Below are 23536 nucleotides of genomic sequence, written 5' to 3' on the forward strand. Positions count from 1 at the left end.
CCTTCTGTTTATCTTCCGATATCTGTGCACGGTTTCACGGCTCCCCGCTTCGTACCTCAATACTCAGCGCTGGAGACGTTCGTTTGTAGAGCCAGATGTATCTTCCTGCGTCTCAGGCTGATTCCGTGGATGTTCCTGCTGGTCTGGTACCTATCCAGCTCAACTCTGGGGACCGGCTGATAAAGGGGTCCCCTACTCCTCTGCCATCTTAACCTCCCCCCCAGCATTTCATTTTCAATCACCATAATAGCTTACATGGTACTTTAGGAAATTAGATCAAAATCTTAAAACCACATGTCCCAAAATTAGCCATTTCTGTGCTTTTGAATGGATTCATTTTATTTATTTATTTTTAAAAAGGTTTTATTTATTTATTTATTTGACAGGGAGAGAGCGAGAGAGCACAAGCAGGTGAGGGCAGCAGAGGGAGAGGGAGAAGTAGGCTCTCCGCTGAGCAGGGAGCCCAATGTGGGCCTCAATCCCAGGACCCTGAAGCATGACCTGAGCCAAAGGCAGACACCTAACTGACTGAGCCACCCAGGTGCCCCAAAGCAAAGTTTATTGAGCGATAGTAAAGTGACAGCACAAAGCTCCCAAAGAGGGAGGGGACCCAAAAGCGTTGCCCTAATGGCATCATTTTATAGATGAGAAAACTGAGACAGAGATAGTTAAGTAAATCTTATTAGCAAATAATACAATTAAAGCTGATCTAGCCTGCAAATTAAAATACCTATATTCTTAAGAAAAAGGTAATTCCATCACTGAAAGAAAACACTTACTCTATCAGTTATTAATTCTAAAAACTCACTTTCTATGAACACAGAACTTCAGTTATTTAAAGAAAGACAGAAACCTCCTCTAAGCCGATTCCTTAGAGTCAGCACCTCTGCTCCCTGCAGATTCGGAGTTAGTTTGGGGCCAGCAAAGAGAATCTGGGGTCCTTTCCCATTCTAGAAAAAAACCAAGGTGACATTACTCTGATGGAGTCAACAGAAATGTCAACTGAATGTCAAACTTAGGCAGGAGTTTCTCATCATAAAACATGGAAATATAGTCCATTAGTAAAGTCTTTACTGCATATGTATTACACACATGCACACACACACACACACACTACTCATATCAGTGTGTTGTCACAGAAAAGGAAGGCTGAAATACTACCAGTGGTAATGAGATATGAAAACAAGAGGGCAGTAAGCCTTTATATACTACCTCTTTGCTGGGCTATAGTAAAATCAAACGGTAGAAACTTACATTTTTATTTGCACAAGAACTAGGGTGAAAAGATTATTATTTGGAGCTGGAAGGAAAATGATTCAGAAATGGTATCCTTACAATACACATAACGTGGTCCTATCATGTCTACTTGTGAAATACCATCCTGCGATGCTTGCATTGGATGGCCTCTAAGGTCCCAGCTGGTTTAACAGGATGGACTTTTAGAAATCTCCCTAGAACATCAGAGCACTGAAAAACACATATTTGGGGGCATAAAGAGCACCAAGCTAACACAAGGAGAAACAAGTTGCTCCTCACCTCCCACCAGCACAGACCCTGGAGGCCAGGAGACCAGATGGGGATCCTTGGAGCAAACGGTATCCGTGGATGGGGATCACTGTGGTCGGCAGACCTGTGCCAACAGGCGGGTTAGTAGCCTCTCTGCCTGAACGCTAAGAAAGCCTTGCCACCTGGTGTGGATGCCAGATCCACTATGAATTCCTTCCTAGATCACCTTCTTTCATTAGAAATTCCACCATCTCTCATGGTCCCATGATTCCAGAGTCTGCATTCCTAGATACAGGTTCTATGCTCTGAGTTACAGGTCTCAGGATCACTTTCCTCTCAGTTGTTGGGGCCAAAAACTTGGGTGTCATCCTTGACTTGCCCCTCATGGAACACAAGGCAACAGTCATCAAGTATTACCAATTCTACCACATCAATATCACTCTAATCCGTTCATTTCTTCCCATCCAGCCTATCCGTCCCTTACATCAGATCACCATCATCTGCAGCTTGCATTAATTTAATCACCTTCCAAATGGCCTTCGTGCCTCCAGTATTCACCCCGTCTAATTCATCCTCCAAAATGAGGTTAGCAATCTGTATATGAAGTCTGATGAAGCTACCTCCCTGTGGAAAAGTCTTCAGGACAAGCCCAAAGTCCACAGCCTGAGAGACAGCTCCTTCATGACCCCACCCCTGACGGAGCCACCGGCCTCCTTGTTCCCCTGACCCGGTATTCTGTGCTCTGCATTATTTGCAATGCCCTGAGCCGGTCATGCCATCTTTCATTCCTGGGTCTTTGCCCTTGCAGCTTCCTCTGCCTTCAACATGCTTTAAGATCCACAAGCCAGTCCTTCACATGACTCCACAGCTTCCAGTGCTGCCTTAATAAAAGTTGTAGCCGACACTCAGTGTGAGGGGTTCCATTCTAAGCATTTTTATGCAGTAAGTTCTTTAGTCCTCGCATCAACCCTTTGAGGTAACTACTACCATGTTCCCCTTTTATAGACAAGCTGGCATGATCTCTCAGAGCTGGATTATGGGCTTCAAAGTGCTCCCAGAGCCCCCTGTGTTTATCATAAAACGTACTATTATACATTTTCCCAATTTTCTGTACCATAGACTACAAGTCCTAAAGGAAAAAGACATGTCTGGTTTTGAGTGGTCTCCTAGATGAAGCTCACTAAATGTGTGCTGAACTGATACAGGATGACGGTGCTCAACAATATGGGATACAGGTTGGGGGCACATTCTAGAACCCACTTGCTTCCATCCAAATCTCAGCTCTTCCAATTACTAACCGTGTGACCTTGAGCAAGTTATTTAACCCCTCTGCCTGGAATGGGGATAATGATAACATATAATTCATGTAAGAGTTAAAGAAGTTAATATGTGTAGAGTGCTTCGAGGAGTTCCTGGCATATATAATGATTATATAAGTGTTTGCTGTTATTAGCCTTCATGTTAATGAAGGAACTCAAACCACTTGTGAAATGGAATAAATATCATTAGCTCAATTTTACTGGCAAGAGGAGCTAAGATCAAGTGACAATCCTCAAATATACGCTGGTTCTAAAATTAAATATCATCATCCAAAGATTTGTTACAATACATCGGAGACATCGCTGAAGGATTCCTTACAAAATATCCCAACAGTAGACTTTTACAAGACAGCAACAAGGACAACAGCAGATGAAGGAGTGGGCTCCTAACCAACTCCAAAGAGAAAATGTTCCAGAGGATTCAAAGCACACCACTTACTTCTCTAAAGGATATATTGCCACGTGTGAGGGCCAAATTTAGAAGAAAGTTACAAGGTAATGTTTCCTAAGACTAACAGGACCATATCTGATTTGTGGGAATGTTTAGGACCACAGAAGCTCCATTTTGTAGAAAAAATTCCTTGAACGAATTACTTATGGACAGTGAAAAAACTTACATCTTCAGAACTTGACAGGGGATTTAGTTGTGTGCTCTTAAAAGCAAAGCAGATGTCTTTTCGAGATAAAAATTTTGTCTAAGCAAAGATATAACCAAAAGAGTAAACACTGTGACAGGGTTTTGTGGCATTAATTAAGTACTGTGTTCCTTGTTAGGCATATTGTCTTTGCTCAGAGGTTACTGAAATGAAGACCCCAGGGGCTGAAAACAGTTGCCAGTTTTCATCAAAGGAGACACAGAGAAAAGTCTTATTCAGAGTTGACCCTTTGCTGAGCAATCCAAAGCTGTGGCCCTCATGTCCGTAAGCCATTTAAATGCTCATGGGAATTTCCGGGTGAAGAAACAGCAACCAGAACTTTTACTCTAATGTTATCCCTTGGTTCTCAGCAGTAATCTATCCTTTGGCAATGACTGGCAGTGAAAATAGTATTCATTGAGGTTCATATCTTTACTTTCTAAATCACATGTCAAAAATGAATTCCTGAAACTCCATTTCCCATTTTTGTGACGGAGATTAAACCCTACTTAAAAAACTGCAAAATCATGAACATTTTTATTTGCCTGAGAGGTTTGCAAGAACAACCAATGGCATCTCATGACAAATAATATTTTACTAATTCATTTAATTTAAAAACTTTTGAGACAACAAGACCCCATTATGACTAAAAATCTGAGAAGCCCTGGATTTTGCTGAAGAGGAATTTGTCCTTTCGTAAAAAGGAAAATGGATGAAGCCACCATGAGATTCTAGAAAATTCTGAATGGCTCTGTCATTCTCCAAGTTTATACCTCTACACTTTGATGTCATTTGGTGTTCACGGCTTCATGTTTGGGGATTAAAATGGACAGATTCCCTCTTTTCTGATGGCTGCTTCTAGCTTCACACCCCTCTCAATCTGTCTTGGTCTCTCCCTCAGTATCAAAGTTTCATATTCCTTGTCTCTGTCTTTGTCAGTTTTCCTTTGTCTGTCTCTGTCATAAACACGCATCCTCCAGCCACATGGCTATACAGGCGAAGCTCCTGGCATGTCTGAGCCCACTCCTGACCAAAACTAGCTCCTTTGAAGCACCAGGTCCATAATGGATCAATTAAAATTCCCGTCTTAGACTGCAGCTTCTGGTCAGATGTGAATGGTCTAAGGGTTGGCATCTGATTCCAGCCTGGGCCAGTTGAGTCCCTTCCCAGAAAATTTATAAATGCCAGAAAGACAGAGACCTTGATATACACACGTTGGAACTATTAGTTGCCATGTTTTGTACAATATAAACAGAAGAGGCGGGGGGGATTAGGGAGAAGAAAAGCAGTTTGCAGAGGAAGGTAAGAATAAAATAAGCACATAGGAGAAACTAAGATGAAAAAAATGAATAGGCTTTCCTGGATAGCACAGGGCTTTCCAACCTCTGGTTCCAGGCTCTTCCTTAGGTGTGGTGATCTACACACCCTTGGGTTCTATGACACTTCTGTTCTTTTTCACCTAAGTGACAAGAGTTGGTTCCTGTTTTTATAATCAAAAGGATAGTTAATACATGAACAGAACTCCAAATTTAAGTATAGGGCTGCAAACTGAAATATATAGTTTCTTCCAGATATGTCATAGCCACCACTATCAAATGAATCTTTTGCTGTAATTTTAGAGTCTTAGACAAAAGAAGTTCAATCCATGGTCAAAAGGCAAAAAGTTCTCAGAGAGTTTAAAGGAAGAAAAAAAACAATAATGTATGGGCTACACAAGTGCTTCTAATGATGTAAATGAATTAGTAGAAATCATCTTCCTTACATTTTCTTTAGCTTCATAAGTTAGAGCTTTGAAGAGATATATTAAAGAAATACCCTCAAGGAGATTCGTTTTCATTTTGATAAAAGTATTCGTGCAGATTATAAACCTCATCAGTTTATTCATAGCCCTCTTAAAAATTGTCACTTAAAAAAAATGATCTATTAAATTACTTATGAGTCAGCACATTTGTTCTTTATGTAGGTAAATGAGGGTAGATTTGGGAGTTTCTTTTAGAAGCAGAAGATAATAATAACAGTCCTATGTTTGAATTTCAAGTTCAATATCACATTTGGCATGGATTTCAAAGTCTTCCAGGGGTGCTGTTTTGTTCACAAGGAGGTTTTTCTTGTTTGAGCCCTCTTGCATAAGACTCTTGGAGGGAGCAAAGAAAAAAAAAACGGTTTACTACGTGTTGAGACATGAAGAAATTAGTGTAAAACACCCCAGAAGCAATTCTTCAGCCTTTTTAAGCTGAACAGCAAAGCAATTTCATCCTTCCGGTAAAAGATGAGATCAAAAAAAGGGGACCCAGCACTGAGGAGAAAGGAAACTCCCATCTTGGTCTCTATACTGCAGAAATCAAGTCAGACCTGGTGGGTGACAGGGCTGCGTCCAAAGTTCAGTGCCTGTGGAGAAGGCTCCAGCCTGTAGAAAACTCTTAACTCCTTTTTTCATCCTCACGCTTAAAACTGCCTCCTTTCTTTCATCATGTCCTCTTTCCCCCCGCACACAGCTATTCCTCAAGCCCCTGGCCGCAGCTCTGAGCTGATGCTGGGGTGTCTGAGTTGGGAGGGAAGACAGGCAGTGATCCATCCTCAGAAACAGGAGTAACTTCCCGGGCTTGGGGTGCGGAAGCTCCTCTCCGTGGCCACCTTCCAACAAACTTTGTTTTAAATTATGACTTTTCCCTTCAGTTGCGTTAAAACACATGTAATAGTGAAGTGGGTTCTTAGGAGGCAAAGAAATAGGAAGGACCCAATCATGAGTGTGTAGGCCTAACCTTCTCCACCGTGGAGGTGCAGTGGGCCTGGTTCACCTTCCTATCAGTATCGTGTGGATGGTCTTCTTGCTGGGGGCGGGAGGGGGGTAGGGAAGCGGGGTGGCTGTGGGCAGCTCCAAACCTGCTGGCCATTGGCAGAGACTTCGAAGGCTTTCAGGGGTTAAATTCTCGTCAACACTAATAGCAGCACCCTCCTATAGAGACACAAGCAGTTCACCAGTTCATTCGCTGGAACATGGCCTTTTACAAAGAAAGTAAGTAGCCCAATGGTCTTCTTGTGGCAGATCAAAACTCAGTGAGGCCTGCCAAATCGCCCCTCTCTCAGGCCTTCTGCTCTTGCTGTCGCCAGCCCTTCCTGAATGGAACTGTCCCCCCTCGTGACTGGGCTCAGCCCTCACTGCATTTGGGTTTCTATGCAGTTGGCACGTCAGCAGAGAAACTTCTAGGACCACCCGGCCTAAAGTAGCCTACCCTTCCCCTGTCTCTGCCCTGCCACTGTTTATCCCTTTCCCTGCTTTATTTTTCATCAGGGATCCTAACAACTTGACATTATATTCTGATTTATCTGTTTCTGGCTCACCCACAGGAGAATGCAAGTGCGTGAAGGCAGGAGCTGCACCTTGTTCATCACTCGATGCCCAGAACCTAAATAGGGCCTGGCCTATTTACAGGCCTTCGTAAACACTATCTGAATGAATCAGTAGGAACGGAAGGCAAATATCTCAATTTCTAGCTTAACATATGCTGATCTCCCTGTCGGCTTTCATTTACTCCTCTATGCTTTCTCTGCGTGGTTTGCTGTCAAGCGCTGATGGATGGAGAGCTCCACCCTCTCCAGCATCTTGTGCTAAAGCAGAAATGCTTCATGTAAAGGCGTGTGAGTTAAAACAACCTGGTGCTGACAGAAAGCATAAGGAGGCGGACGCTGCACTGCTTGCGAGGGTGTGGACTGAGACGGTCTACTGGAGCACAATTTAGAAATACCTGACGACATTCTAAATCGGCATTTTCTTGACTTACTAATTCTCAAACAAGAGCGTCCACAAAAATCGTTCCACAAATGCACACAGATGTACCTTTAAGGATGCTCACTGCAGCATTATCTGTGAGGATAAAAAACCAGAATAGCCCATAAAATATCATTAATTCATTGTGCAATACTGTGTAATCTTACACACTGGCTGAAGAGAGTTAGATATGTTGATACTGACTGAAAAAAAATCCAAGATATATTGTCAAGTGAAAAGAGCAAGCTGGGTCAATTTTATAAATATTAACACCACATTTCTATACAAAAATCATTATCACGTATGTGTGAGGGGTACGTGCGCGCACACACACTTATTATTTGCAGGGAAAGGGTCTACAAGACAGCACATCAAACTGTTAACAGGGGTTCGGACCTTTCTAAAGACAGGACTGAGGGTGACTTCCATTTTCTAAATCATAGATTCCCGTAATATGTAAATGTTGACAACCAGCAAGGACTACATTCATGATAACAAAAATAATAAAGGCTTTAGGGGCGCCTGGGTGGCGCAGTCGTTAAGCGGCTGCCTTCGGCTCAGGGCGTGATCCCAGCGTCTGGGATTGACTCCCACATCAGGCTCCTCTGCTGGGAGCCTGCTTCTTCCTCTCCCACTCCCCCTGCTTGTGTTCCCTCTCTCGCTGGCTGTCTCTCTGTCACATAAATAAATAAAATCTTTAAAAATAAATAAATAAAGGCTTTAAACATATTTAAATTCTGGAGCCGAAGCACTTTCATATTTATAAAACTATTTACATTCTGAGCTCTAGGCTCGATGTCCAGATTCACAAGTTTTGTCACCTCTCTAGGCTTTATTTATTCCTGAGTCATAAAATGTGGCTACAAATTTCTGTCCTGTCTGCTGCTTGGGGTTACTGGCTAAATCAAATTCACAGGGTGAGTTTTGAAAACATTTTGAAATTACTAAGTCAATTCAGGAAGCCATTATTTATATTATTATATTCTTGTTGAAGCTTCTTGTTAGCATTAAATTTCATTTATTCCTAAGAATACACTCTAGGAGGGATTTGTGTAGGACTTTTACAGGTGAGGAAACAGGTGGAGAGAAATGGAATTTCTCCCTCAGACAGCAGGATTAGAATCCAACGCCAGCTTTAAACCTTCATTCCATTCCAGGTATTACCCAGAGAGAAGGCGGAGGAAAAGGCCATGCAGGGCATGGCCCCTCCCAGATGAAAGGGACCTGGCATAGTCAGGAGCAGGAACAGGCACATTTAGGAGCATGAAATGAAATAAAGCTACAGTGAAAAAAACTTGATGCTTCTTATCCTGCAAATGTATTGGTCCAAGGCCAATTAATCCCTTTAATTATGCTCAAATGAATGCTTTTATGCACCCCAAACTGTAATAGTTTAGGAAAACCTCTTCAGAATAAATAGTCGAGATTATTACAAAGAAGAAGAGAAAACAGGCTTTGCTAAAACAAACACGCCTTTACTTGGAGGAAAAACGAGACTTTTAGAAAAAAGCAGGAGCAGTCATTCTGATACTTCATCCACTGGGAAGTTTCTAAAGGTTTGCTTGTTATGCAATGCTACCGTTACATAGAAACAAGAGGACAGGACGACGTGTACTATCTGTCCCACGCAGCCATGATCCTAAAGGTTATTACTCTTGCCAAGGCTTCAAATAAGAGGGCTCATTTCTAAATAAGGTGGGTGCGCTCCAAAGCCCTCAGCCTCAGGCAAGCAAGTTTTAGCTCGGCATCACAAAGTTCTGTCAATTCCCCAGCACCAGTATGGTTGAGTAATATAATAAACGAATTCAAGATAGTGGGTTTACTGATCATCAAAGATCATCAAAAAGCATTCCCGAATAAGTTTTCCTATTTAAAGAAAAAGGGCATTTTAAAGATGTTTCAACTACATAACTACTGATTACATTGCTTCTAGATATTATTTTTTAAATAGTAATAATTATTCTCTTTTCCTGAGAGTGTCATCCAGAGGTGTTTCACAGCAACAAAGGACTGGCTTCTTGAAGACTTTTTTGCTTACTACTTGAGTCCTACTATGTGCAGCATGCTGTGCAAATAAGGACAAATGAGATGCAGCAGTCCCTGCCCCAAAGAGAGTCACCAAACACAGAGAATTAAGCTTTGAAAAGCTATGACTAATTGGCACTTCTCTGAAAGTTCCAGTTCTATTAGAGAATCTCAAAACACAATATGAACCCCATGCAATTTTTATTTTCAAGATACTAGTCCAACAGCTTCCTGTGCCCAATTCCAACCCTGATACTGAAGACATGCAGCTCAAACTAGTCAACGTTGTCATCAGGTTAATGTGAGAAGTCCTGTCTCCCCTTCTCTGTCTTGGCCCCTTCCTAGCTCCCCTCCCCCCTTCTTTCCTCCCTCCCTCCCTCCCTCCCTCCCTTCCATATTTCCTTCTTCCTTTCCTGACTTTCTCACATGAAGCGCTCTCTAAAGCATCTTGGGGCGAGATTTCCTCCAGCCTTCCTCAGGAGTGCAATAATATCAGAAGCCCAGTTTGCAGGTCATTGTGAGAGGTCAGCGAGCTGTCCCCTGGTGTTAATAGCTTGAGTAATATTGTTTTCTCCTTCAGACCACACCATTAAATTGTTTTCATTACCCACAAAGGGATTGTTTGTGTCAGAACAAATGAGATCTGATACAAATGCAAACCGGCTAATTTTCAACCTAACAAAACAGTTTAGTCCTGATAACTGAAAGAACAAGATAATGACAAAAATTTAAGCCTCTTGATAGGCAGGCAGGAGAGAAGAAGTGTATTAAACAGATGGGTCCCCTCAGAGCAGATGCTGTGGCTTCAGTGTGCTCCTGGAACTTCTGAGGGGCTTTTATGCTCCTAGAGACGGGGGTGAGGGGGTATTTTCCAAACGTTTAAAACATAGGTACGATATTTTATGTTCTCTAAGAATATCTGCTTTGGGTCTATTTCATTGAACTTCTGTTTATAAAGCACTTTTTTGTTGTTCTTTCGGTCATCCACATGTAAAGCTCTGAAGCTGGGTTTGTCCGTTTGCTGCTCCCCTTCCTGAGGCGTCTGTCCTTTGAACGCCTGTTAAATCTATTTTTCCAGTTTTCTCACTGCCGCCATAGTAACTCTTGTTTCTGTGAAGTGTTTCTGCATGGGACCCGGCTAGTTTCTTCAAAACGTGCAGGTCAGGGCTCTAGCAGCAGACTGCTGAGGCAGAAAGTGGTACGTGTGTGCAGGAGGGGAGGGAGACTTGTCTGCGTGTGATCCTGACACAATGCCCCCACCCCACCTCCTGCAACCCCACTTCTGTAACAGACCGTCTGGGCCCTCTTCCTGCAGCCCTCCCAGCCAAGCCCTGGGAGCCGGTCAGAGCCCACCTCTCGTCAGGAAGAATCCAAGGAGCCCCCAGCCTCAGCTCGGCCCTGTTCCTGGTCTCTGCTTTATACTCTAGCCCACCAATTATGCGTCTACCGTGACCTGACTGCTACTCCAGGTCTGCTGGGCCTGGGCCTCTCCCTGCCTCCTGCCAGTCCCCCAGGGCCCTGCAGCCCTCCGTACCAGAGGACGCATCCGCCCATCCTGCTCCCCAGCTCGGCTCAGCTCAGTGACCGGGTTCCCACCACCTGCAGTCAAGTTTCCCTGACTTCCAACTACTAAATTTGAGGTGGTTTCCTGCACCTGGTGGTTGGTAGAAGTGGCCTCTGTTGTCCCCAGCTCTCCTGCCTGGACCCCGGGCCTTCCTTGCCAGCTCCTGGCACTATTCCAGGGCCCATGCTACTGTGCTGGCCTCTAGAAGCTGCCACTGTCCCCTGATTTGCCTGTGGCACTCCCTCGGCACTGCCTCACACAGCAGGCACGGGCCTTTGTGTGCCTGCCGGGATCCAGCCAGCTCCTTGCTCCCCCGCATCATAGCATAGCCCTGGCCCCAGCCTCGCAGCCGCCCCCACCCTCCACCTGCCACAGCGCTTGGACAGTGGCAGCTTGAAGGGAACAAATGCTTTCCATCTGAATGTGGCAGCTCCCACCTGTACTACTTTCTGTCATCACCTTGTGACCCTTTCCTGGTCTGGAGGCATTGGAGAAGCTCCACCCAGGGGGCCAAGGGTCCAGCAGGCCAGTTGTCCTCTCAGGTCTCCAGGCGTCCATCTATTTCCCGTGCCAAGTGAATGCCCAGAAAGCTCTCTAGATATACGTGGTATGAGCCTTGCATCCAGCCTTTCCCGTTCACTAGATAAAGGGTTGTCTCAGCCTACTATCCCCCGACTGATAACTACAGAAGATGCATTAATATATTCCAATATGCCTTCAAGGGACTTTCAGAAAATGAGGCCTCTCTTATAGAACTCTTATACCCTAATATACCCTCTTTTCTATTGTCCAAGGCTGCCCTTGGCTCATGAGCCCCGCGCACCCTGGCTCAGCTGTGTTCTCTGAACACCTCGTGCCTAGTCACACCAGTCTCTGAACAATCCAAGATGGCTACTCTCTCCTGAGACCCTGAAGCCTCTTGAGGTTCCCAGGTCCCCAGAGCCAACCCTAGGTGCCTCAGAAGGGCTGCAGAGCCAAGTCCCAGAGAACTCCTCAGACCAGAGAGCCCCACCTTTCCGTGTGGGTCCTGAAGACCACAGCCCCTCTACCCCACAATCACTGAGCCTCCTCTGGCTAACCCAACCACCCAGTGAACTCTCCTATGATACCTCCCCTTCTTAAACTTAAAGGAATTCAAAAAAGCCCTCAACTTAAGAACTTCCAGACTGCCCTGCAGGATCCCCAGGCTAGCACTGCCCCTCACCCCAAGTGACAGAAGTCCAGAATCCAATGGCTGGTCCTTGGCATTGTCCCTCTCCACATCCAGAGAGACGCCCGCAGTCAGAAGGGTCTACATGATCCCTTATTGCACAGAGGCCAGCAAAGAAGACTCAGGAAGCCTAAACATTCTCTAGGCTCATGACAGTCTCTAACATGCAAGCTGCCTTAAAGCAAACGAACACTATTTCCCTTCCAAGTCAGAGCAAATGGAGGAGAGTCCAGTAGTAGCCCATAAATTAGCACACACGTCTTGCAGGACCACTTCTTTGCCTTCCGAGAGTTCATTCCATGTTACTGAAGAGACAGAGTTTCAGCTGCTAAGCGACAGAGCCCACAACCACTTGCTTCCGCTACGCCACCGCGGCACAACTACCGTGTGCCAGGCACTACGGAAATGAAGAGTCCCGTCCCTGACAAGCCCAGTCTCGTCAGAGATACAAGCACTTAGCAAATGAATCATAATAAAACAGGCTAAATACTTTTATACATATAAATAGTATGCTATAGAAGCTCTGGGTAATTAACTCTGGGAGGGTCAGAAACTATCACAGAGAGGGATCTTAAAAGATAGATGCTAAGAATACCTAAGAGGGGCACCTGGCTGGCTCAGTGGTAGAGCACGCTACTCTTGATCCCAGGGTCATGGGTTCGAGCCCCATGTTGAGTGTAGAGATTACTTTTAAAATTTTTTTAAAAAGAATTAAAAGACAAACAAACAAGTGGTCTATCTCAAGCACCCATATTAAAAAAAAAAAAAAATTACCCAAGAACAGCATTAAGCAGACCCGGCACAGCAGCAAAATGGGGAGAAGCTTCGCACCACTGAAGCCTGAGCTGTGTGGGAGGGGGGATGTTTAGAAAAGGAGGTTGGGACCAGAATTGTGAAAGTGGCCTCCTAATTCCAGCTCGGTATTTGGGCTTTATCTAGAGTGCAAGACGGGCCCAGAAAAGATTAGACAGAGTTCACTGTGTGTTTTAGGATGGTGCGTCGGCTGGCGGTATGTAGGAAGGCCTGGGGCAGGAAAAGCTGGCAGGAGGGAACCCAGCGATGATGGTAAGCAACAGAATGGTGAGACTCAGTCTAAGGGGATGCGTAAGATCTGAGGCTCCCCTCAAGTAGAAGCGGTGACTAACTGGATGTAGATGGTGAGAGAAATGGCCATACTAAGCGTTCCAGATTGGAAGGCAAGGCAGGTGGGACCTCCTGCTCACGACCCACGGAGCAGGTTTATAGGGGAAGATGAAGTCGCCAGGCCTGCAGGGCATTTGGCTGTGTCCGCACAACCCACAGCTGGAAAGAGAGATCTGCATCTCGTGAGAGAGGCCAAGGATGGAGACACAGCTTTGAGCAGACAAAGAGGCACTAGTCCAAGCCACAGGAGGAAGGTCATCTTAAGAGAACTTGGGCAGCCACAGGGGACAGGAACAAAGGGCATTTCCCGGATGGCCAGAGATGGGAGGGACTGGACAGAAGATAGAGAAGGAACTGAAAGGGGAAGAAACCATCAAAGGGTGGCCTGAGACAGGCAGCTGTGCAGCGGGGAGCTCAGGTCAGATCACCGGGGCGGGCAGTTGGGAGGACAATGGTGGCTTCATCAGCACAATCTTAACAGGGGCAGAGCTAGCTTACCATGGCTTGGGGTATTAAGAAAATAGGATATGAAATGGAAGAGGAAAGATAGAACAGTAGTTAGAAAGGGGATGGAAGGCCAGGGGCTGTGTTTTTTAATGGTCAAATACACAGCAGAGCAAGAGTAATGAGAGTAGGCTTCTGGGGAGGCTGGAAGTAATGGGCTCTCATAGAAAGCTAGAAGGTAAAGTGAGGCCTTTGTGGATTAGCTAAAATGGTGGAGGGAGGGGTAATAGGAATATTCACACCAGATGAATTCTATCTTCTTGGTTAGAAGGAAACAAGGAAGGCGAGGTCAGCTGGGGGTTGAGAAAGGGTAAAACTCAAAGGCTTTAAGAAATCTTAGTCTCCAGGATGAAATCCTGTCCCTGGATCTTAGTTTCCGGGATGGATCTCTGCTTCCTGTTTTCAAGTGTCTCTGACCTTGGCCTTCTTGCTTATTCGATCTCGGCCTCTTGCCAGATTTCTGCAAGCTCATGCTCCCCTGGACTGCTCCCCTTCTGCTCCGCTGCTGGGCTTCCCTGGCTGCTCCTCCCGGACCGTGAAGACTTGGCATCTGCTGACAGCTGTACCCTCCTGCTCCAGAAGAGTCCAGCTCTGCCTTCTCTGTGGCATCTGACCTACCTACCACCCACAGAGCCTTGGGCCAATTCCAGCAATCTCCTAAATGATCTCTCCCCATCTTTCTAAAATTCTATGTTTAGCAACTCCCACCTTCCTCTCAACCCATCAATGCCCTCAAGAGCCCACAGGGCTCTCCATTGCCAGATAAGACAGTTTAGCTGTGGCCACAGACTATATAATTCGGCCTGTAGAGTCTTTTAACAAGAGTTGAATCTGTCCAGGCAGCCACAGGTGCCACCCCTCCCTATTGCCTTATAAATCCAAGGCCAACCCAGGCACCCATGTCATCTGCCCGGCCTCTGTAGACATTGCACAATGAAGCCCACACCATCTTAGGACTCAAAGCCTTCCATTCTCTGACCCTAGTATGCCTCTCAAACCAGACTGTCATTACTCTGCAAACCCCTTATTCCAGAAATCAGTCTACCCCATCCTTCTTCCCACTCCTGGCCCCAGTATGGTCTCCTTGGATATGTGTATGCCTGTCTTCCATCCTGCCATTCCACCTGTCTGCAAGGCTTTGCCCTCTCTTCTCCACCTGTTATACTGAGATCTGGTTCATATCCTGCCTCTTCAAGGAAGCCTCCGCAGACCATCCAAACCCACAGTGTTTTTTGCCTGGGCACCCTCACTTGGCCCTTCTGTATATTTATTTGTTCCTTCGATTATCCTATTAGTTATTTTTTCTTGGTAACCTTCTTATATTCTCAGATCAGCCTATAAACAGAGTTCCCTTTAAATCTTATGTACAAAAAGCCAACGGAGCAGACCTGCCTCTGTGTAATCTATCTCACACATGACCCAACCGTTGGTTCATGAACCTTGGTCATCTCCCGACAACCAGAACAAGCACAGATTCATAGTGCCTTTAGGGCAGAGGTACCCAATAAATGTTTACGATGAGAAAATGTAAAAACCAGAACTCTCTTCCTGTTCAGAAATCCAAAAGGATAAAACAGGCCCAGTGTTGGGCTGTGAACTCTCTGACTTGATGAAAACAAACAACTCTGGTATATATCACGGTCACTTAGCCATCCAAGGACAGGTATATTTCACCAAGGCAAGAAGGGAGACCCATTAGAAGAAGCAGGAACTTGGAAGTCCACAGCTCTGGCCACAATACCAGCAATGATTTACAAGGTGAACTTGGACAAACCTCTCAACAGATACTGATTTTTCGAGGTAATGGGATCTTTCCTTCTCACACGCTGCAGTTACACCAATAATCTGGTGGTGAGGGAGAGTGGGCGGCTGGAGTAGAGGGACAACTGTCAGAGCAGGGCGAGGGCTGCTCATCTGTGGTGTCCCCCAGCCAATACTTCTGGTTTACCTGACCTCTATCCCAGCTTCTACATTGATCCCTAGGTCTGACCAGGCCATGATCCCAGAAAACACCTTTACTCCCAATTCCCACCCAACCTGTTTGCTTTAGCTAAACACACTGCAGTGGGCCCCCAGCTGTAAGTCTAAAAATACAAACAATGTGAGCACAGACTTGATAAAGTTCTACCATGGGCCAGCACATACCATGCTATCCCAGGTATGAGCCCAGGGGTGTGACACCTGAGCAACAGACAATAGCCACATTCCCCTTTGCAGAAATCGGGGCCCTAAGAGAAGGCATTACTGAGTTCTGGAAGTCTAAACCTTCCAGGAGGCTGGCTGGGTGCTGGCCAGAGCACTGGATATAGTTGGGTAATGGAACATCTCTGCTAAGTGAAATAAGGCAGACAGAGAAAGAGAAACAGTGCATGGTATCACTTATATGTGGAATTGTAAGGGGAAAAAAAGAGAGGGGAAAAAAGGGAAGAAAAAAGCCAATTTCATAGAAACAGAGACTAGAATGGTGGCTGCCAAGGGGAGGGGGAATGGGGAGATGTAGGTCAAAAGGTATAAATATTTGGTTATAAGAATTGTAAGTTCACAGGGCGCCTGGGTGGCGCAGTCATTAAGCATCTGCCTTTGGCTCAGGGTGTGATCCCAGCGTTCTGGAATCGAGCCCCACATCAGGCTTCTCCACTGGGAGCCTGCTTCTTCCTCTCCCACTCCCCCTGCTTGTGTTCCCTCTCTCGCTGGCTGTCTCTCTCTCTGTCAAATAAATAAATAAAATCTTAAAAAAAAAAAAAAAGAATTGTAAGTTCTGAGGATCTAATGTACAGCATGATGACCACAGTTAATACAGTATTGCATACTTGAAAGTTGCTGAGAAAAGATCATAAGCATTTTCACTGAAAAAAAGGAATGAAGGAAGGGAGGGAGGGAGGATCAGATGAATGTATAAATTATCTCAACCTTGGTAATTACTGCGCAATGCATATGTGTATCACATCATCCCATCCGATACTTTAAACAGACCCAGCTGCAATTGTCCATTATTCTTCAGTGAAGTTGGAGGAAACACAAAGGTAGAATTTGAGAAGTGTTTCTGTACCTCACACTTGGGAAAGATTCAATCATTGTTTGTTCCAGCTGAAGAGGAAGGTGTCAGGTTTCTTTAAAAAGAAAAACCGTTCTGAAGGAGGAAGTGTGCTGGGGGAATAAAAGAAACTGAGTTGTGTTTCGTGTGACAGAACAGAAGGGGTGTGTGGAAGAAATGGAAGAAAGAAGGTAGGGCAGGGATTGTACTGGAAGTGAGAACAATGAGTTGGAAAGATGACTTTTGATCTGACTGCACAGGGAGGCATGTGAAGGAGTGAAGCAGAAAGGGGAAAAAGAACTGAGAGCCAGAGAGACCCTAACAGCTCCCTAGGTAGAGGCGGGGGGGAGGGGCACAGCCTTCCACACACGTCTGGGTGGACAGGCTGTGAAGCAGCAAAGGCAACTTGGAAAGGTGGGATGGAGGGGCACACAACAGTGGGGTTGAACTTGAAGCTGTCCTCCTTGTAACATCAGACAGTGAGGTCTTCTCCACCACCGTGTCCCCCTGAGGACAGAGGGCACGGCAAACAGTACTGTGGGAGGCCGCAACCCAGGGGGGCCACGTGAGCACTCCCAGCTCACCCTGCAAGCCAGTGCCTCCCTCCCCGAACGCGCCTGTGGCGATGCCACAAAGCACACACAAAACAGCTCTGTAACAAAGGTGCTCCCTGGATTAGCTGTTTTAAAACAAAAGTTTGAACACCCCCTGAACTCAATGTACTAAGTCCTGGTGCCTGGATGGCTTGACTCTGAAAAGAATTAGTCATTCTCCGCCTGATAGGACTGCCCAGCAACAAGAGAGCTCCTGCGTGCCAACGATCTGATCGTCTCAGCATTTCTTAAAGCAAAGCTCTCTCTTTTTTTCTTAAACAGATATTTGATAACTCAGGCATGCAAGGCAGCAAACAGGGAAAGAAGGCTTCTGCAAGGCAGAAGCCACTACCGGGCTACTAAAGCTGCAAACAAATGCAGGATTTCCCGGGATTCTGTTAGCATTTCTTGACTCCCAGTTTCTCCGTGTGTGCTTGTGTGTGTGTTTGTGTATGTGTGTGTGTCCGCTTTTTTTTTTTTTAATGGAACAAGGACATGTCATTGATGAAACCCATAAATAATATCACAAGGCCTAGGTTCTGGTCTCAGCTGTTTTCAGATGAAGAGCCAACCTCCCAGCCCTGGGATAGGCAGTAACAGGACTCGACTAACAAGGCATCCTGGCAGGATTCATTAGCAAGACGAGACCATTTCTTAGGAGGAATGTCTTCTAGATTATATGCAAGATGGTGGTGCCATGTTATGGGGTTTTTATTAAGCTAATACTTAATAGTCAGGGTCTCACTTATAATGTTTTATTCATAAATGTTGCTAAAGTGAAATGAGTTATTAATGCAAAGATCATCTGTCAGAGACAGGAATCATTAACAGCATTTCGGGGCTGGGGTTGGTGTTTACAGGGCCTAGTAATGCAAACTCAGAGCTTTTCAGTTCTGTGGCGCCCACGTAGTCAGGTTGGCCTGGGTCTCCAGGAACTGAGTTGGTGCCAACGTCAGCTGTCAGGCAGCCCCCCTCCCGGGCAACTTCCTCCTGACCATCCGTCCACATTACAAAACCTGCCGTCGTGATGGCTACTGGCCTCCCTCTCCTACAGGACCTGTGACGTTACTGGGAATAAAAGGGCAGTCTGCTTACACGCAGGGCCAGGCTCTTCAGAGTCAAACGAAGGCCTAGGAAGAGTAGCCGATACTGATCAGCACACGGTATGTGCCGAGCACTACACTAGCAGCGCGTACGTGCATTCTCCCCTGCATCCTCAACACCTTGCCACGCCAGACGCACTGACAGTATCCCCACGTGTAAGAAACTAAGTCACAGAGCGTCGGGGAAATTGCTCAGGGTCACGCAACCTGGAAGCGGCAAAGCCAGGACTGAAATCTGGTTCCCTCCCTATTGCCAAGCGCCTGCTCTTGCCGTCTACGTCTTGCATAAAGTTTCAAGAAAGGGCAGCTGTCATTCCCCAAGAGATGCCGTCACAGCGGTCACTACCATACGGCAAAAATCTTTAGAACAAATCAAGAGCGAACTCGATGTTGAGAGTTCAAGTGACTTTACAGAAATAACTAGAAATCAAGGGAGATACAAGTTATGAACCTCATTACTAGGGTCACTGTTGTTCTATCCCTATCACTTATGTGAAGCTGCTGGTTAACCCTGAAGAGTGGGGTCCTGGAGCCAATCCGCTCAGATTCAAATCTCAGCTCTGCTACTGATCTCAGGCAAGCCACTGAACCTCTCCGGGCCTCAGTTTCCTCATCTGGCAATGATAACAGGACCTTCCTCAAAGAGCTGTCACGAAGATTAAAAGAACATGCCAAGTGCTCAGAACCATGTATAACACAAAGTGAATGTTAACTGTTGTTATTTTTGCTAATATGGGTCTACGGGCAAGATGCTTAAGTCCATCCAAATTTCCTTCTCCACAAAACAGATCTGCATAGCATTGTTATGAGGGGTAGGTGAAATGAAATCCCCAAAGCTTGTAACTCGTAGACTACCTACTGGTAGGCACTCAAAAATGTTCATTTGTTTTCCTCTTCCCAAGACAGCACTACCACTCACCCTTCTAAGACCTCAGTTTCCCATATTATAAAATGGGAGACACAGCCATTCCTCAGTCACCATCCACCTCACAGGCCTGTCACAGCCAGGTCCTGCCAAAGGCCAGGCTGGATGTGAGGAAACCCAGTTTCTACTTTCAGTTCCAGCTTTTGAAAAGCCACTTAACTTCCCTAAACCTCTATTTCCTCATTCATTCACTTGTTCTATTATAATCTCAACAGATACGTTCCTGACAGTGTGCTCCATGTCAGATATGCAAAGATAGATAAATAAGGTACCATCTCTGACTTCAAAGCACACACACTCTGGTTCAAAATGAGGGCGTGTAACAATTAAGTGGATGAAGTATAAACAAAATAGAGAGGCAGCCCAAAGGACATCATAAGCAGATTTACCTAGGAAGGGCAAGGAAGGATTCACAGAAGATATGCCCTTGAGCTGAGTCTTATGAGATGAATAAGAGTTTCCCAGACGGAACAAGGGGAAAGGTATTTCACCATGCACAAGGCTTAGAGACGCCAAACGAAAACCCATAAGCAGTTATAACTGAGTGGAGGACGCATCTAAGGGAGCGGCAGGAAAATAGAATAATATCTATTCTATAATATTTTGCAGGATTTCCCGAGATGGAATGAGAACATGTATTAAGACACTAAAAAAGACAGTGCTGCAGAAACATCATGTACGATTATTAGTATTCTAGCAAGGCTCGTGATGGACTTAATTTTCACCCATTTCCTTCCAGTGTGAGAACTCCCAGCACTGTTTCTTTGCTGGCACCTTGCCTCTTTGCTCTCTCCCCTGAGACAAAGCAAGGAGGATTTAGCACTGACCTAAGTGGAGGGGTGGGAGAGAGAAATGACAAGAAAAACACCCAGCTCTTTGTTTCAATTACCACATACCTTTTCAAGGTCCCTTCACCATAACGCTTCTCGTAATTTAAAAGATTTCAGTCATTATTGGCCGGAAAAGAGACCTTGACCCTAAGACCATGGCTTTTCAAACATACTTGACCATAACCCGTGTTAAGAAATACATTTTATGGGGCGCCTGGGTGGCACAGCGGCTGGGCGTCTGCCTTCGGCTCAGGGCGTGATCCCGGCGTTATGGGATCGAGCCCCACATCAGGCTCCTCTGCTGTGAGCCTGCTTCTTCCTCTCCCACTCCCCCTGCTTGTGTTCCCTCTCTCACTGGCTGTCTCTATCTCTGTCGAATAAATAAATAAAATCTTTAAAAAAAAATTTTTAAGTCCTGAAACACTGTTCACACAAAACCTTACATTTTTTTAATTTTTTTTAAAGATTTTATTTATTTATGCGTCTCCTAATTGATTTTGTCACTTGCCAGTGAGTCACAACCTGAGGTTTGAAAAACACCACCCTAAGAAATAAGAAGGTTTATAGAAGATTTTTTTTTTATGGAAGATTTCAAGTGTATGGTTCACAAATCCCCCTCAGCCTTCTTCTCTTTCACCTTTCAAGACAGTGCAAAATAGAAGAAAATCCAACCCTTTTCTGCGGAAACAGAACACCCTTGTGTGTACAGCTCACAGGGTGTGTTGTCTGACAATAAATGAGAAGTTTCTCCATGGGGGGCTTCTTGTTAAGTTGCTAAGGCTGATTAGGCTAGTTAACCTGGAGTTTTTCAAGATATATGACTCTCTTAGGCAGGGCCTTGGTGCCCTATAGAAAGCAGGATCATATGTCCCCAATGTCTTTTCCATGGGAACATTCAATAAGCAACTTCTTTCATGTAAAGGGCTCATCACACATCATGACTGAGAAATGAGCAAGCCTTCTGCCTCAGGGCTGCTAAAATGGGAACACAATGCCTAGATGCCTTTCCACTCATACACACATTGGAGAGCCACACCACCATCATCACCACTGCCACCTCCCCCAACAAGGAAAAAAATCTGCCCCCTGTCCAGCTCTGTATGCTTTGTGTGCAACCAAAATACTAATGCTGGAAAGAAATACAGAGGTCATCTGGTCTCCCGCTCTCCTTCCAAAGAGGATGGCCAACCAAACTTTCCTGGCTCACAATGGAGCTATTTTCTTTCTTTTCTTTTTTTTTTAATTTAAGTTCAATTAATTAACATATAATATATTATTAGTTTTAAAGGTAGAGTTCAGTGATTCATCAGTCTTGTATAACACCCAGTGCTCATTACATCACATACCCTCCTCAATGTCCATCGCCCAGTTATCCCATCCCCCCACCCTCCTCCCTGCCAGCAACCCTCAGTTTGTTCCCTATGATTAAGAGTCTCTTATGGTTTGTCTTCCTCTCTGATTTCATCTTGTTTTATTTTTCCCTCTCTTCCCTTATGATCCTCTGCCTTGTTTCTTAAATTCCACATATGAGTGAGATCATATGGTAATTGTCTTTCTCTGACTGACTTATTTCACTTAGCATAATACCTTCTAGTTCCATCCACGTCATTGCAAATGGCAAGATTTCATTTTTTTTTTTTGATGGCTGAATAAATATGGAACACTTTATGAACTTGTGTGTCATCCTTCCACAGGGGTCATGCTAATCTTCTCTGTATCATTCCAATTTTAGTCTATGTGCTGCCCAAGGGAGCACAATTGAGCTATTTTCTGTTGTACCACAACATGCATCTGCAAGGGCCTTCCTTGGACTCAAGCTTAGATGTTTCTACTGTCACTTTTGATTTTGCCATTTCTCTGACTTAAAATTTCCCTCCTGCCCATTCAAATCCCACCCTTCCTTCCAGATCACACCCCAAGCCCTCCAAGAAGCCATCCCCCAACTCCACCTGTCCATCCCATCTTCTTTCTCTGAAATGAGATTCAGCCCCTGAATTCAAACAACCCTTTGCCTTTTAGATGCTGTTTAAGAGACAGTTCATAGGGGCGCCTGGGTGGCTTAGTCATGAAGCATCTGCCTTCGGCTCAGGTCATGATCCCAGGGTCCTGGGATTGAGCCCCGCATTGGGCTCCCTGCTCCGCTGGGAGCCTGCTTATTCCTCTCCCATTCCCCCTGCTTGTGTTCCCTCTTTCGCTGTGTCTCTCTCTGTCCAATAAATAAATAAAATCTTTAAAAAAAAGACAGTTAATGTATATTTGATTGACTAATATTTAAAAGAAGGCATATTTATAAGAAACTTTCATCTTAAATTATCCTTTCCTACAACATATATATCAACGTAAGAAAAAGGCTTAAATGATTAAATCAGGTATTCCGTACAGAAAGAAGTATGAAGCTATTAATTTACACATACTTAGAACCAATAACTACAATGGTGGTAGAGCCAGCACTGTTGATTTTTCAAAGATACTATCATGTGGGAGATGCTCGTGTTAGGCAACAGAATTCTTACATGCATCACAGTGAGCAACTGAGGGGTTTCTTCCCTAAGGAGATATTATGGTAGATGCTTTCATGGAAAAAGACTCTGTGCTTTGATACACAGTCAACACACTGAACTCTGTGTTGACTTTGGTTACTTACTGTTATAACAGGATCACTGGATTTTACAATTTGGAAAGAATTTATTAAAGATGATCTATTCCACCTCAGATGATGAAATTTAACCAGGAAGAGGTGAGCTAATAATGTACTTCGGATCACCCTTATAGGAAATGACAGATTTGAGGCTAAAACCATACCTTCTATAACCCAAAGAAATCAGGATCCAGAACTCAAAAAACCTCATACCACCCAGCTCTTCAGTTTCACTTCCTCTGTCCCCAGACTTCTCATCTCCCACTAGATCCCTCTGTCTCACCGCTAAGGAACTTCCCCAGGTCCTCGCCATCAAACCGTCTTCCCGCCATGAACCAATTCCTCCACATTGTTCCATCTCAGCCCCACAACTTCTCTTATCCTACTTAACAATTTCACTCTATTCCGTTTTTTCCCCCCTTATCCAACCACACCTGCCAAAACCATACTGCTCCTGTATTTTACCCTTCTGTAACCATTCTAGGCAAAGTTACCTTCAAAGCTGAATCTAGTGACCATGACTATCCCATGGAGTCCTGTTCTCCCCACCTAACATTATGCCTTTTCTATCACACCGTATACGATACATCAGATGCTAAAAAAAGAGAGTTTTCTCTTTAATCAGGAAGTTGATGTTTCAAGACGCATAGCCAAACAATGATGCTTGCAAGTCAAGAAGGGAAAATAGCAAATTCATGGATAATACCAATAAATACTGAATGTAAGTTACTCTTTGCT

The 23536-nt window shown here is 44.9% G+C and overlaps 1 protein-coding gene and 1 non-coding gene across 3 annotated transcripts in view; both read right to left on the bottom strand.

The window, feature by feature from the left end:
- Positions 1–23536, bottom strand: part of LPAR3 (lysophosphatidic acid receptor 3) — a 98249-nt gene that overhangs the window by 23117 nt on the left and 51596 nt on the right. The gene's annotated exons all lie outside the window — the stretch shown is intronic.
- LOC117801194 lies at positions 21810–21916 on the bottom strand. The gene has a single exon (XR_004623726.1). It is a non-coding gene; the product is annotated as a U6 spliceosomal RNA (small nuclear RNA).

This window comes from Ailuropoda melanoleuca, chromosome 2, assembly GCF_002007445.2.
Source record: "Ailuropoda melanoleuca isolate Jingjing chromosome 2, ASM200744v2, whole genome shotgun sequence".
Lineage (NCBI taxonomy): Eukaryota > Metazoa > Chordata > Mammalia > Carnivora > Ursidae > Ailuropoda > Ailuropoda melanoleuca.